The sequence below is a fragment of the Mustelus asterias genome, chromosome 12 (genome assembly GCF_964213995.1).
Source record: "Mustelus asterias chromosome 12, sMusAst1.hap1.1, whole genome shotgun sequence".
Taxonomy (NCBI): Eukaryota; Metazoa; Chordata; class Chondrichthyes; order Carcharhiniformes; family Triakidae; genus Mustelus; species Mustelus asterias.
In genome coordinates, this window is record NC_135812.1 from 49,523,525 (window position 1) to 49,537,664 (window position 14,140).

General features: G+C 46.2%; 1 protein-coding gene across 1 annotated transcript in view; it reads left to right on the forward strand.

The window, feature by feature from the left end:
* Positions 1–201: 201 nt before the first annotated feature.
* The window catches only part of atp2a3 (ATPase sarcoplasmic/endoplasmic reticulum Ca2+ transporting 3), a 183,954-nt gene continuing 170,015 nt past the window's right edge, over positions 202–14,140 (forward strand). Inside the window, exon 1 of the mRNA XM_078225189.1 lies at positions 202–281. The gene's annotated coding sequence lies outside the window, so the exon portion shown is untranslated. The remainder of the gene's footprint in view (positions 282–14,140) is intronic.

Consider the following 14,140-nt stretch of genomic DNA (forward strand, 5'->3'; position numbering starts at 1 on the left):
TTGTCCTGGGTTGCTGGGTTTGATTTTGAGACTGTGATCTGCCTTTGAACCCATTAGGAAAACGGGACTTGCTTTCTTGGCTGCCCGTTCAGTTTCAGCATTTGGAGCAAACCATATTTTTATATGAAACATTCCAACAGCCTGTTTGTCTGTCTGTCTGTCTGCCACTACAAATTCTGATGCCCATTTGTTTTCTAGGGAAGTCCCTGTGGGAACTTGTATTGGAGCAGTTTGAAGAGCTCCTGGTGCGGATTCTCCTGCTGGCTGCCTGCGTCTCGTTTGTAAGTAATCTTTGCGTCAGTTGTCTGATACTCATTGAGTTTGTGGCCAGTCGCGATTCCATTTGAATGCAGTCATTACCTATCCACAGTCAGTTGTGGTGTGATCCTGCATTCTCCTCTCACTTGCCTCCTGTTTCCGCTTTACAGACCACCCCTTGTTGATCCCCACTGTCAGCATGGGGTTGGGTTTGCTCCAACCCAGCACCTCAATGGTGACTGCTGGACCTGAGGCTGTAGCTCTGTTTTCCAGCAACCTGCCTGACATCTCATCATTCAGCTGTAATTTCTTTCTTAATAGCGTTGGAAAAGCTTGTCAGATTCCGTACTCTCTCAGGCTTTTCCATATCTCATGTTCACTACCTACACAGGCCTCTCCATATCTCAGTTTCTCTATTTACACATGATGTGGAGATGCTGGCATTGGGATGGGCGCAATAAGAAGTCTCACAACACCAGGTTAAAGCCCAACAGGTTTATTTGGAATCACGAGCTTTCGGAGTGCTGCTCCTTCATCAGGTGACTCACCTGATGAAGGAGCAGCGCTCCGAAAGCTCGTGATTCCAAATAAACCTGTTAGACTTCTATTTAAATAGACCTCTCTCTATATCTGTTTCTCTACGCCGGCCTCTCTATATCTAAGATTATCCACTAGCACAAGCCTCTCTATACCTTTCAGAATCTTGACCTGAATTTCCTTCAGAACCCAATCTTAGTAGGGTGAGCATGGTTTGCCAATCGTCATAGAATCCCTACAGTGCAGAAGAAGCCATTCGGCCCATCGAGTCTGCACCGACAACAATCCCACCCGGGTCCTATCCTTGCTCAGATACCCTCTAACCTATCACATCCCGGGGCACTAAAGGTTAATTTAGCATGGCCAATCCACCTAACCTTCACATTGTTGGACTGTGGGAGGAAACTGGAGCACCCGGAGCAAACCCGGTCCCCACACAGTGACCCAAACTGAGAATCGAACTTAGGTCCCTGGCGCTGTGAGGCAGCAGTGCTAACCACTATGCCACCGTGCCACCCCAAGGATGGGCCTGGATTCTCCAGGAATTGAAGATCAAACTCCAGGATGCTGCAAACCTGGAGAAAAATCATCCAGACCTTAAAAAATATTGTTTAGTTGTCATTTCTTTGAACATTTCTCTTCACCAGATATGAAAACATTCAAAATGGGGTTAAAGGCTAATTGGCTGACAGTCAAGCATCATCCAATTGGGTAATGAGTCTTTATGCTTTCCAATTAGTGTAAGAAGGCAGTACATCACAACGATGGATGTGTTGGTCGATTAATGGCTGGAGTGTGGGAACTGGTCGTATCAACCTCCAGGAATATAGTTAATTACAGTTGGCAACTCTGAATCCTAGGTTGCTGCATCTGGAATATATTGCTTGAAAGTGTAGAGGAAGCAGATTCAACTGGAACCTTCAAAAGGGAATTGGATAACTTGACTGGATGGAGTTCACAATCATTTCCCTTAACTTCAAATTCCTTTGAGGAACCCCTTGGCCCCCTCGGAGTGATTCTGTCCAGGCCCCACACACACAATTACACCACAGTTACAGCATGGACACGGCCTGTGTGGTCCTGTTTGTGTTGACCCTCCACATGAACAAACAGTCGTCACCACATTTACCCAACATGCTGCTATGTTTCGTAAACAGATGTCTAAGTATTTTGAGACCATGAGGCTATAATCGTGTGAATGCAGTAGATGGAATTGTATATATGAAGGATCCATCAATCCAGTAGCTGGTCACTGTAGGGAGTGCTGCATTGGTAGGGGTGGGATAGAAACATCAAATGGGAGGGTCCTTTAATTGCCTATGTTGAGCCACAGAACAAGCTGAGGCCAGGCCTACCTGCCCAGGTGGATTAAAATAGAACACGCCCTGCATTGCTTGAAGCTTTCCTGGTGCCTTGGCCAACATTCCATTTTATGTGAAAGAACAATGATCTGATGGTTCATTTGTTATTTGCATGGGAGCTTGGCATGGATAAATCAGATGCCTACAAAACTACATTGACATTTCAAAAACCAATCCTTTGAGCGTTTTAGGAGATTGCAACGTTGTGAGCCGCTGCTATATAAACCTCCTGCTATCTTTGTTATCCAGAAGATTCTGCAATAGTAAATCAGTAATCAATTAAAAGGCTAGTCACTGATCACTGGCATAGTGGTTAGCACTGCTACCTCACAGCGGCAGGGACCTGGGTTCAATTCCTGGCTTGGGTCTCTTCTGTGCAGAGTCTGCACGTTCTCCCTGTATCTGCGTGGATTTCCTCCGGGTGCTCCGGTTTCCTCCCACAGACCGAAAGATGTGCTGGTTAAGTGCATCGGCCATGCTAAGTTCTCCCTCAGTGTACCCGAACAGGTGCTGGAATGTGGCGACTATGTGGGATTTTCACAGTAACTTCATTGCAGTTTTAATGTAAACCAAAAGAGAAAATGCTGGAAAATCTCAGCAGGTCTGGCAGCATCTGTAAGGAGAGAAAAGAGCTGATGTTTTGAGTCCAGGTGACCCTTTGTCAAAGCTCGCTGTAATATAAGCCTTCTTCTGACACACATAAATAAACTTAAAAAACTTAAACTTAAATATGACATATAGGTCAGATCCTAGAATGGTGTCTGTTTCATTATTCTTTGCGATGGGGGTGTTACTAACAAGGCCAGCATTAGTTGCCCATCCCTAATTGCAGTTGATCTGAATAGTTTGTTAGGCCATTTCAGAGGGCAGTTTGCTGTGGATCATTAGACCAGACTGTGAATTTCTCACCTAGAGGGTATTTGTGAACTAGATGGGTTTATTTAAACGACAATCGATAGTCGTCATTACTGAGACTAATTTTCAATTCCAGATTTTATTCATTAAATTTAAATTCCACCAGCTGCCATGGTGGGACTTGGACCCACGTCACCTCTGGATTCCTGGCCCAGTGACATCATCTCTTTTATCTTGTTACGAAAGAGTTAATACAGAAATTCAACTTCAAGTTAAACACAAAGGACATGATCCTAGAAAGGGCTCCTCTGGGGTTATGAGAATTTTTTCCAGAGATTCATGAGAAAGAAGGAACCCTTGTGTGACACACTTGTCGCTGGATGTAAACGGAATTGTTGGGGGTTTTGTGCTTTCTCCGTCATTTCCCTTTGTTTTCCAAATGACAGGACTGAAATCAGAAGCAGCGTTTGATGTCATTGTGAAGTGTGTTTATTATCCTGGCTAGAACAGCAATGTAAAGCTCAGCTCTGAACTTGCAAACTGAGTGAATCTGTTAGATGGTCTGAGGAGAGAGCAGAGCAAGCCATACAGATGGTTTCAGCTGGTTCGAAAGAGTCTCAAAGCTGTAGCCGCTGAGCTGTCTGCATGGTGGATAAGTGTCCTGTCTGAGAATAGTTGGCCTCAGCTCACTGACCTCAAGGTCCAAGTTGCAGTTGAGTGGCTGAGGGAGATTTGCTGGTTGTCCAGTCAAGAACTCAGTTCCACTTCAGCCACCTTTTAACCTGGCTTTCTTGAGCTGGAGAATTGGCCATTTTGAAGAAGAAACAGAATCAACCTAAATGCTGTTAGGATGCTGAGAGGGGATCCGAAGATGTGTTTAACTAATGCAGGTCAGAGGTGGTTGGCTCACTGTCCTCACGTGCACCCTGAGCCAGCGCGCGCACACTCCCTTTCCTTGCACTTCCCATGAAATTGAGAGCAAATTTAAAACATCTGCTCCAAATCTTTTTTTCTTGATGTCCCAAATTCAATTGCTGATGAATTAAGTATTTAATGGGCGGCATGGTGGCACAGTGGTTAGCACTGCTGTCTCACAGCACTAGGGACCTGTGTTCGATTCCCGGCGTGGGTTACTGTCCATGTGGAGTTTGCACATTCTCCCCATGTCTGCGTGGGTTTCCTCCGGGTGCTCCGATTTCCTCCCACACTCCAAAGATGTGCGGGTTAGGTAGATTGGCCATGATAAATTGCCCCTTAGTGTCAAGGGGACTAGCTAGGGTAAATACGTGGGGTTATGGGGATAGGGCCTGTGTGGGATTGTGGTCGGTGCAGACTCGATGGGCTGAATGGCCTCCTTCTGCCCTGTAGGATTCTATGATTCTTTGAATTGATTAGGCACTGTGCAATAAGAGGTTAAAAGAAAAAAGTTGTTGGCTTGTAAACTGACCATTTTTCACCCCTCAACAGCTGCAGTCTTTGTTACCAAATGGCTTCTCGGCCTTTTGGCTAAGATCAAGCATCAGATCAAGCCCAGGATGGGATGCAATCCCTCATCTTGTCAGCTTGGGTCTTGTTTGTCTCCCTTATGGAGACTTTTGAATTGAATTCAATTGGTTTTTGGAGCAGGCAAGGAATGGATCTGGGTTTGCCCAGTTCATTCTGAGCTTTGAATCATAGAATCATACAGTGCAGAAGAGGCCCTTCAGCCCATCGAGCCTGCGCTGACACATTAAAAACACTGAACTCCACCTAATCCCATCTGCCAGCACTGGGCCCATAGCCCCGAATGCAATGATGTGCCAAGTACTCACCCAGGTACTTTTTAAAGAATGTGAAGCAACCTGCCTCTTTCACCCTCCCAGGCAGTACATTCCAGACTGTCACTACCCTCTGGGTAAAAAGGCTTTTCCTCTCATCCCCCCCCCCCCCCTAAACCTTCTGCCCTTCGCTTTGAACCTATGTCCCCTCATTACTGACCATTCGAATAGCTGCTCCTTACCCACCCTGTCCATGTCCCTTATAATCTTGTACACCTAGAATCATAGAATCATAGAAACCCTACAGTGCAGAAGGAGGCCATTCGGCCCATCGAGTCTGCACCGACCACAATCCCACCCAGGCCCTACCCCCACATATTTATCCACTAATCCCTCTAACCTACGCATCTCAGGACTCTAAGGGGCAATTTTTAACCTGGCCAATCAACCTAACCCGCACATCTTTGGACTGTGGGAGGAAACCGGAGCACCCGGAGGAAACCCATGCAGACACGAGGAGAATGTGCAAACTCCACACAGACAGTGACCCGAGCCGGGAATCGAACCCGGGACCCTGGAGCTGTGAAGCAGCAGTGCTAACCACTGTGCTACCGTGCCGCCCTTGGTCAGGTCACCCCTCAGTCTTCTCTGCACCCCCTCCAGTGCAATCACATCCTTCCTATAATGTGGTGACCAGAACTGCACACAGTTCTGCACTCTAGCTGTGGTCCCACCAAAGTTCTATACAACTCCAACATGATTTCCCTGCTTTTGTAATCTATGCCTCCATTCACCACCCTTCTAACATGCCCTTCCACCTTCAGAAATCTATGGACCAACATGCCAATGCCCACTTGTTCCACAGAACTTCCTAGTGTCTTCCCACTCATTGAATACTTCCTTGTCAAATGACTCCTTCCAAAGTATATCACCACATTTTTCAGGCTTAAGTTCCATCTGCCACTTACCTGCCCTTCTGACCATCCCATCTATATCTTCTTGTAGCCTCACTATTAACCACTCAGCCAATCTTTGTGTCATCTGCAAACTTACTAATCCTACCCCCCACATAGTCATCAATCCTATTTATATAAATGACGAATAATTGGGGGCCCAACACAAATCCCAACACAAATTCCAGTCACTAAAGCAGCCTTGGCTTTGTAACTTTAATAATGGAGTTTTTAAAAAAATCCATTCTTGGCCTCCCCAGACCTGTAACGCTCCAATTTATCTGCCCTCATCCAATTCTTGCCTCTTGCCTATCCCTGGTTTCCTTTGCTGCCAGTCTGGAATTCCCTCCCTAACGCTTTCTACCAATTAAGGTGTTCCTTTAAATCTATCTCTTGGCTAATCTTTTAGTCACCTGTGCTATCTGCAAAGATGTGCGGGTTAGGTGGATTGGCCACTGGCTATGCTAAATTGCCCCTTAGTGTCCAAAGATGTGTAGGTTTGGGGAGAGGAGGTTCCTCTGCCCACAAATTAGCGGATTTTAAAATTCCATTTCTGAACTTGGTCATGCTAAACATTGTGCACAAGACCTAAGAATTGCAGTTTGAGTGCTGCACTGTACCAAACTCATTTAATAACAGTAAATCCATCAAAGTAGCTTCCAATCTTCTGCTCGCCCCAGTTACCATTTCAATGCTTAATGTTGCATTTTGAAGTTGAGAATTCTGTTGCGTTACTGCTTCATAGAATTAACAAAATGCTGGGATTCACACTTCAAACGTTCAAACTGGGAATTCCTTTTGTGATGTGGAGGAAACAAAAATGGCATTTTTGACTTTATTACACATACATTTTCTCTCTCCGAGGTGACTTGTCTGACTGAGCGCAGTCAGCTTGCAGTCTGTCCCATAAGCTGTAACTGATCATTCTTCAGGTATTTTTTTCACTGAAGTTACGAGATGAATTAGAAACAAGTTGAAGGCAGTAGTTGAAGTGGAATCGAATAGCACTGAAGCTCTGAGGAAGAGTCACACGGACTCGAAACATTAACTCCTGATCCTCGCTCCACAGATGTTATAAAAGTCTCTCAACATCAGGTTAAAGTCCAACAGCTTTATTTGGCATCATGAGCTTTCAGAGCGCTGCTTCTTCGTCAGGTAAGGGGCACTCACCTGAGGAAGGAGCAGCGCTCCGAAAGCTCGTGATTCCAAATAAATCTGTTGGACTTTAGCTTCTTACTATGCCCACCCCAGTCCAAAGCTGGCAGCTCCACATCATGGCTTCCACAGATGCTGCCAGACCTACTGAGCTTTTCCGGCATCTTCTACTTTTTTGAAACTCCCCTATTGCTAACTTACTGTTCCATTTAACTTGAGTTGTCATTGTTGACATACCATCACTGAATGAGTGCTGTGCTGTGCTGTGCTGTCCTGTGATGTGATTGGTTGTGAAGGGTCATGGATATGGATGTCTTTTTGATGCCACTGAATTTTAATGTTCAATCAGGAAGCACAGGCCTTGCTGCTTTCCAGTGCTTTGACTTTTATTAACAGTTATTTGCTTCCTGCTCTGGTGCCCGACTATAACACAGCTTGAAATTCACTGGTTCCCATGGAGACCGATAGGCAACTTTGTGTGACAGATCCCCTCTACCTTTTTGCTCCAGATATATCCCCTTTTGTTCAAATTCTAAAATCTCATCTTCCAGAGTCTGAAAATTTAATGTTGCAATAAAAACATTTGAAACTGTTCTCTCTTTCAATTAGGTTTTAAGACACACAAGAATAATTATCTTTGACCCTGTTCCAAAGAGCCATTATTTAGCAGCAGAACAGTCAATCCTCATTTACTCTGTCTCAATAATGCTTTGACTTCAAAGTCGGACACTGCAGTGTGAGGGCTGTTTTATTGTGTGCAGCGTTCCTATCTTGCAATGGAAGGGGAGGGGAACCTTGGGTGGGCTGCAGAAGATCAGAGGGTTCTGGTCGGATAATTTAAATTCCTGAACCTCGGCAGGCTGGGGGTGGCGTGGCATTGAGGCAAATTGGTAGGGCTCAGAAATTAGGTGGTCTGTATTGGTCACTGCCACATTAGACGGTGCATTTGCCAAGCTCAATATAGGAGAGCTTACCAAATAAAGCAACGGCACCAACCTTCATTAGTACAATGGCTTGCAGTTTTGTATAGTTGTATTAATTTTTAGTGCTAGTGCTATGAGTGAGCCATGCAGAGGAGACATTTTTTTGATTTGACTTATTATTGTCACAGTGAAAAGCATTGTTTCTTGCGTGCTATTCAGACAAAGCATACCGTTCATAGAGAAGGAAAGGAGAGAGTGCAGAATGTAGTGTTACAGTCATAGCTAGGGTTCAGAGAAAGATCAACTTAGTGCGCGGTAGGTCCAATCAAAAGTCTGATGGCAGCCTGGAGGAAGCTTTTCTTGAGTCGGTTGATCCGTGACCTCAGACTTTTGTATCTTTTTACCGACGGAAGAAGGTGGAAGAGAGAATGTCCGGAGTCTGTGGGGTCCTTAATTATGCTGGCTGCTTTCCCGAGGCAGCGGGAAGTGTAGACAGAGTCAATGGATGGGAGGTTGGTTTGCGTGATGGACTGGGCTTCATTCATGACCCTTTGTCGTTTCTTGTGGTCTTGGACAGAGCAGGAACCATACCAAGCTGTGATACAACCAGAAAGAATGCTTTCTATGGTGCATCTGTAAAGGTTGGTGAGAGTTGTAGCTGACATGCCAAGTTTCCTTACCTGCAACAGGGGTCACTAACTTTTAGGTAGCTGTTATTGTTTTTGCTCCGACACTGCAGAGTGAGGTTTGCCTGAAGGTGACATTTACGTGATTTGTTCAAGACCTTTTACCAAAAAAGACAAATTATCTCTCAAAGTTGGCAGGGGATGCACTGCCGAGTCTGCTACCCCACCTCGCCTTGTCCCTACCCCCTTACTTAGCCCTACCCAACCTGGTCTTGTTTCCACTCATTTCACCTCGCCTTGCCTTGCCCCATCTGGTTCACTGATGTCCTTTAGGGAAGGAAATCTGCCGTCCTTACCTGGTCTGGCCTACGAATTCCAGAGCCACAGCAATGTGATTGACTCTCAATTGCCCTCCAAGGGCAACTAGGGATGGGCAATAAATAGCCAGTGACGCCCATGTCCCACGAATGAAGTCAAAAAAACTGCCCCACCTTGCTCCACTCCATCCTGTCCTACTTTGCCTTATTGCAGCTTATCTCACTCTGTCTCACTGTGGGTACGTGACCTCACCCCCATCTCAATGCACTGGCTCTGTAATAATTAGTAGATCCAGTTGGAGGCGAGGGCCATCCTCACAAGGCTTTTATGTGGAATTACACAAGAATCTACAGCACAAAGGCAGGCCATTCAGCCCAGCTGCTGAACACTGAAGTTTACATCCTGTACCAAGCTCCCACTCTAATGATGTCTTCCATCCTGTCTTCATCTCCCACTCTCTCTCTCTCTCCTTCAAGCCTCCCTTTAAATACATGAATACAATTTGCTTCAGTCACTCTGCCTGATACTGAAATCCACATTCTCACCACTCCCTTTGTAATTCTTTATTTGACTATTTTGTATTGATTCCCCCTTGTTCTGAACTGACCCACCCTGAAGAGGAAACAATTTTTCCATGCCCCCTCCACCCCGCCCCGCCAACCAAAACACACACCTCCCTCATCAGAGAGCAGCTAGTTATACCTCCTCTCTCCCTCCATGATCTCCGTCAAAGTGTTTCTAATGGTTCTGCTCCTCAAAATGCTGCCACTAAAAAACAGCTCTCCTTCCAACTGTTTGATGCTGAATTGAAATCTTGCCCTTGTGTCTATCCAGCTGGAATAGGAACAAAGTGCTGCAAACATTCAGCAGTTCAGGCAGCAATCAGAGAGAGAGGGAAAATATTAACCTTCCAATTGCCTTGCTCCGATTTCACGCTGCCTGACCTGTTGAACATTTCCAGCACTGTTTTTCCAATCTCCCAACACCTGTGGTTGTCATCACCTTATTCTGTCACAGAACCACAGAATCCCTACAATGCAGAAGGAGGCCATTCAGCCCATCAAGTCTGCACTGACTCAGCATCCCACCCAGGCCCTATCCTTGTAACCCCACATATTTACCCTGGTAATCCCCCTAACCTACACATCTTGAGGCATTAAGGGGCAATTGAGTATGGTCAGTTCCCCTAACTTGCACATCTTTGGAGTGCGAGAGGAAACTGGAGCACCCAGAGGAAACCCACGCAGACACGGGAAGAATGTGCAAACTCCACACAGACAGTGACCCAAGGCTGGAATTGAACCCAGGGTCCCTGGCATTGTGAGGCAGCAGTGCTAACCACTGTGCTCTGTGACACCCTGTCCTGGATTGGAGACCAGTGCCAGGATTTGGCATTGACTGGGAGTTGGGGAAAGATCTGGGTGAAGGATGTGCCTGGAGTGAATGGGCAAAACTGTAACGATGGATTTCATTGTGGGAGAAATGTGAGGTCACCCAGTTTGGGTCCAAGAAAAAGAAAATTGGAATATTTTACAAATGCGGAGAGATTGATAGCTGTGGAGAATCGTGGGGATTTGAATGTCCATGTTTACACATCAGTGCAAACTAGTGCACGCACAAAACAATGAAGGCTGGCTAATGTCCCAAAGTGATTGGAATACAGATAAGAGGAAATGTTTTACGGGGAGTCTGAGTTGGCCACATTGTTTTAATGTCATTGGACTGGTAATGCTTTAACCTGGTGTTGTTAAACTTCTTACTGTGTTTACCCCAGTCCAACGCCGGCATCTCCACATCAATGCTGTGGGGACATAGGTTCAAATCCCACCATGGCAGCTGGTGAAATTTGAAATCTGTCAATAAATCTGGAAAATAAAACTGGTTTCAGTGATGCCAACCGTGAGACTATCATCAACGGTTGTAAAAACCCATCTGGTTCACTAATGTCCTTTAGGGAAGGAAATCTACTGCCCTTACCCGGTCTGACCTACATGTGACTCCTGACCCACAGCAATGTGGTTGACACTTAACTGCCCTCTGAAATGGCCTAGCAAGCCACTCAGTTCAAGGGCAATAATGCTGCTCTTTCTCTCTCTCTTTCTCTCTCTCTTCTTCCCCCCCCCCCAAGCCAGTGATGTCCACATCCCATTAAAGAACCAACTCTTCGGTTGTATAGAATCTCAACCAGACTCCAGCTCGAGCACTGTAAGGTTTTGAGCATCGCATTTTGGGCAGGATATACTCATATTAGAGAGGTGCAGTGCACATCCACCCCAGTAATTTTGGGGCTTAAGGGTTAGGTTGCGAGGAGAGGTTTTACAGATTTGAAGCTAAATGCGGAGCACTGCTCCCCTACAGCGTGGAGTTTGACTCATTTGTGATTTGATTATCAGACTGTTTTAGAGGAGGAGTGAATATCACACTGTGCCTTCAGCTCTGCTGCCTGATCCTGTTGAGCAATGGAATGAATCTCTCGTAGTCTGAGGATTGTGTGTGAAATGAGCCTGGCCAGAACCTGATGGGCAGAGTAAATAATCCAGATGTTCCAACACTGTGGCACAGTGGTTAGCACTGCTGCCTCACAGTGCCAGGGACCCAGGTTCAATTCCGGTCTCGGGTCACTGTCTGTGTGGAGTCTGCACGTTCTCCCCGTGTCTGCTTGGGTTTCCTCCGGGTGCTCTGGTTTCCTCCCACAGTCCAAAGATGTGTGGGTTAGGTTGATTGGCCATGCTAAATTGTCCCTTGATGTCAGGGGGATTAGCAGGGTGAAATGTGGGGTTACGGGAATAGGGCCTGGGTGGGATTGTGGTTGGTGCAAACTCAATGGGCTGAATGGCCTCCTGCACTGTAGGGATTCTATGAACAATGTGTTAGGCTGAGAGCTCTCTCTCACCTCTTGAGTCAGAATATTGTGACTGCATCCTGTGATCTCAGCACTCCAGGCCAGCGCTGAATGAGTGCCACACGGGCAGCTGGACTGCCTTTTGGATGAGATGTCTAACCCAGACCCCGTCTGTCCTTTCAAGTTGACTTACGCAATTCCATGGCACTATTTGAAGAACAGCGGGGGGAGTTCTCTCTGCTGCCTTGGCCAATATTTAATCCTAAACCAACATTGCCGAAATGTCTGGTTATCATCACATTTCAGTTTGTGGGACATTGTTGTGTTTCCTGTGACTACACAAGTCTCAGTTGTTCTTTGGGACATCCTGGGGCCATGAAAGGTGCTATATAAATGCAAGTCTTTCAGTGGAATTGAGGCTATAGTCGCTGCTGAGCTATTAATGTCGATATGAGTTTGGGGCTAAAGAATATTGCTGGGAAGAGTTGTGGGATCCTCCTGGTTAGCTGACTAGGTAGTTTCCTGGCAATATTTGATGACATTGCCTGATCAGAGAGTTGCTCCATGAAGAAAATGTCTTATTAGCATTCTGCACTGTGGAAGACCTTCAGTGGCAAATGGAGAAACTCTCTCACACCTGTATAGAGTTTAGTTTGACCTTCAGCATCAGGAAGATAAATGTCATTGTCTAGAATGTTGCCATAGTGTCATCTATCAGCATTGACCATGTGACGCCGGCGATTGTTGATAGCTTCACATATCTCAACCCTACAATCACCAGCAATCTGTCACGATGCTGAAATCAACACACACATCGCTAAAACTGCAGCTGTTATGTCCAAGCTGAGTAAGAGAATGTGAAATAACAGTCATCTGACTGAGAACACCAAACTACCAGTCTACCGAGACTGATTCCTCGATGCACTCCTCTGCAGTGGTGAGACCTGGACAACATGTACTAGGCAGGAGAAAAGTCAAATATTTTCTAACTTTGTTGCCTCAGACATCCTTGGCATCTATTAGCAGGACAAGCTAATGACAGCTGTGCTGAATCAGATGGATGATGGCCATATACCCAATGATCTTCAGTGTGGTGAACTGGCCGCTGGGTCACCACCTTCTGGGCATCCACAATAAGAAAACCTGTGAGCAAAATATGAAGACAGTGGATATTGACAGCGACAGCCATGACCTCTGAGGCCTGATTGGGTGGAGGAGCTTTGGAAAGAGGTGAGCAGAAACAAAAAGCTCAGCTGGCCCAGAAGAGGGTCCAGAGAAAGCAGAGGCTGGTGAAACGTGTACCTTCTTAGCCCACTGCCTTCCCATGCAGTAAATGCAGCAGAGACTGCCATGCCAGAGTGGGGCTTCTGAGCTGCACAGGGCGATATCTAACAAGAGTTGACCACCATGGCACAGGCCATTGTTTTACAAGCTGGAAGGCTACCATTGTAAACTGAGACAAAATGGGAAAGCAAAGTGCTGCATTCCTCTGCAGTGACATCGCTAATCTTGACAAGCACATCCAACCCAAAAAAAAGTTGAATGGTTTTGAATTGCAAATTTCAAGAGCCAATGGGATGAGGCCTTTGCACAGTCAGTGCTTTCATTATCTGATACCTCTTCTCTTAATGACTTTAACCAGCAACTTGCCTCTTGAGGTCTGGCAGTGGATGATTGCATGTTGCCTAGAGCACATGTTTCCTGCTCTGCTCACAGCCAAGCCTCTCAGGATTCAGTCGCGCTATTTCTGAGTACAGCAAATTTACCATCTGTTAAGCCTAGCCTTTGCTATTGGCTGCAACCCTCCTGCCCCTATGTCTCCATTTAAACTCGGGCAGGTGAGTGCTGTAGGATATCATGTGCGTATAAATTGAGCTCAATGCATTCTATGCCTGTTTTGAGCAAGAGATCAGTGAGAGCATGCCCTCCACCCTGGAAGCTCTCGATGAACCTGTGTCTGGGGTCACCATTGCAGATATCAGAGCCGCTTTCCTGAAGGTCAACCCACGGAAAGCAACTGGCTCGGACGAGCACTCAGATCCTGTGCGGATCAGCTGGCGGGGGTATTCGCAGACATCTTCAGCCTCTCTTTACAACAATCTGAGGTCCTTATCTGCTTCAAGAAGACAGCCATCATCCTGGTACTTAAGAAAAGCCAAGCAGCGTGCCTTAATGACTATCGTCCGGTGGTTCTGACATCCATCATTATGAAGTGCTTCGAAAGGCTAGTCATGGCACGAATCAATTTCAGCCTGGCAGACTATCTGGATCCACTACAGTTTGCCTACCGCCGCAACAGGTCCACAACAGATGCCATCTCCCTGGCCCTGCACTCAACCCTGGAACACCTAGGTAACAAAGCCACTTATGTCAGACTCCTGTTTATTGACCACAGCTCAACCTTCAACACTATTATTCCCATGAAACTCTTCTCCAAACTCCGTGGCCTGGGCCTCGGCTCCTCTCTCTGTGACTGGATCCTGAACTGCCTAATTCACTGACCACAATCAGTAAGAATAAACAACAACACCACCTCCACGATCATCCTCAACACC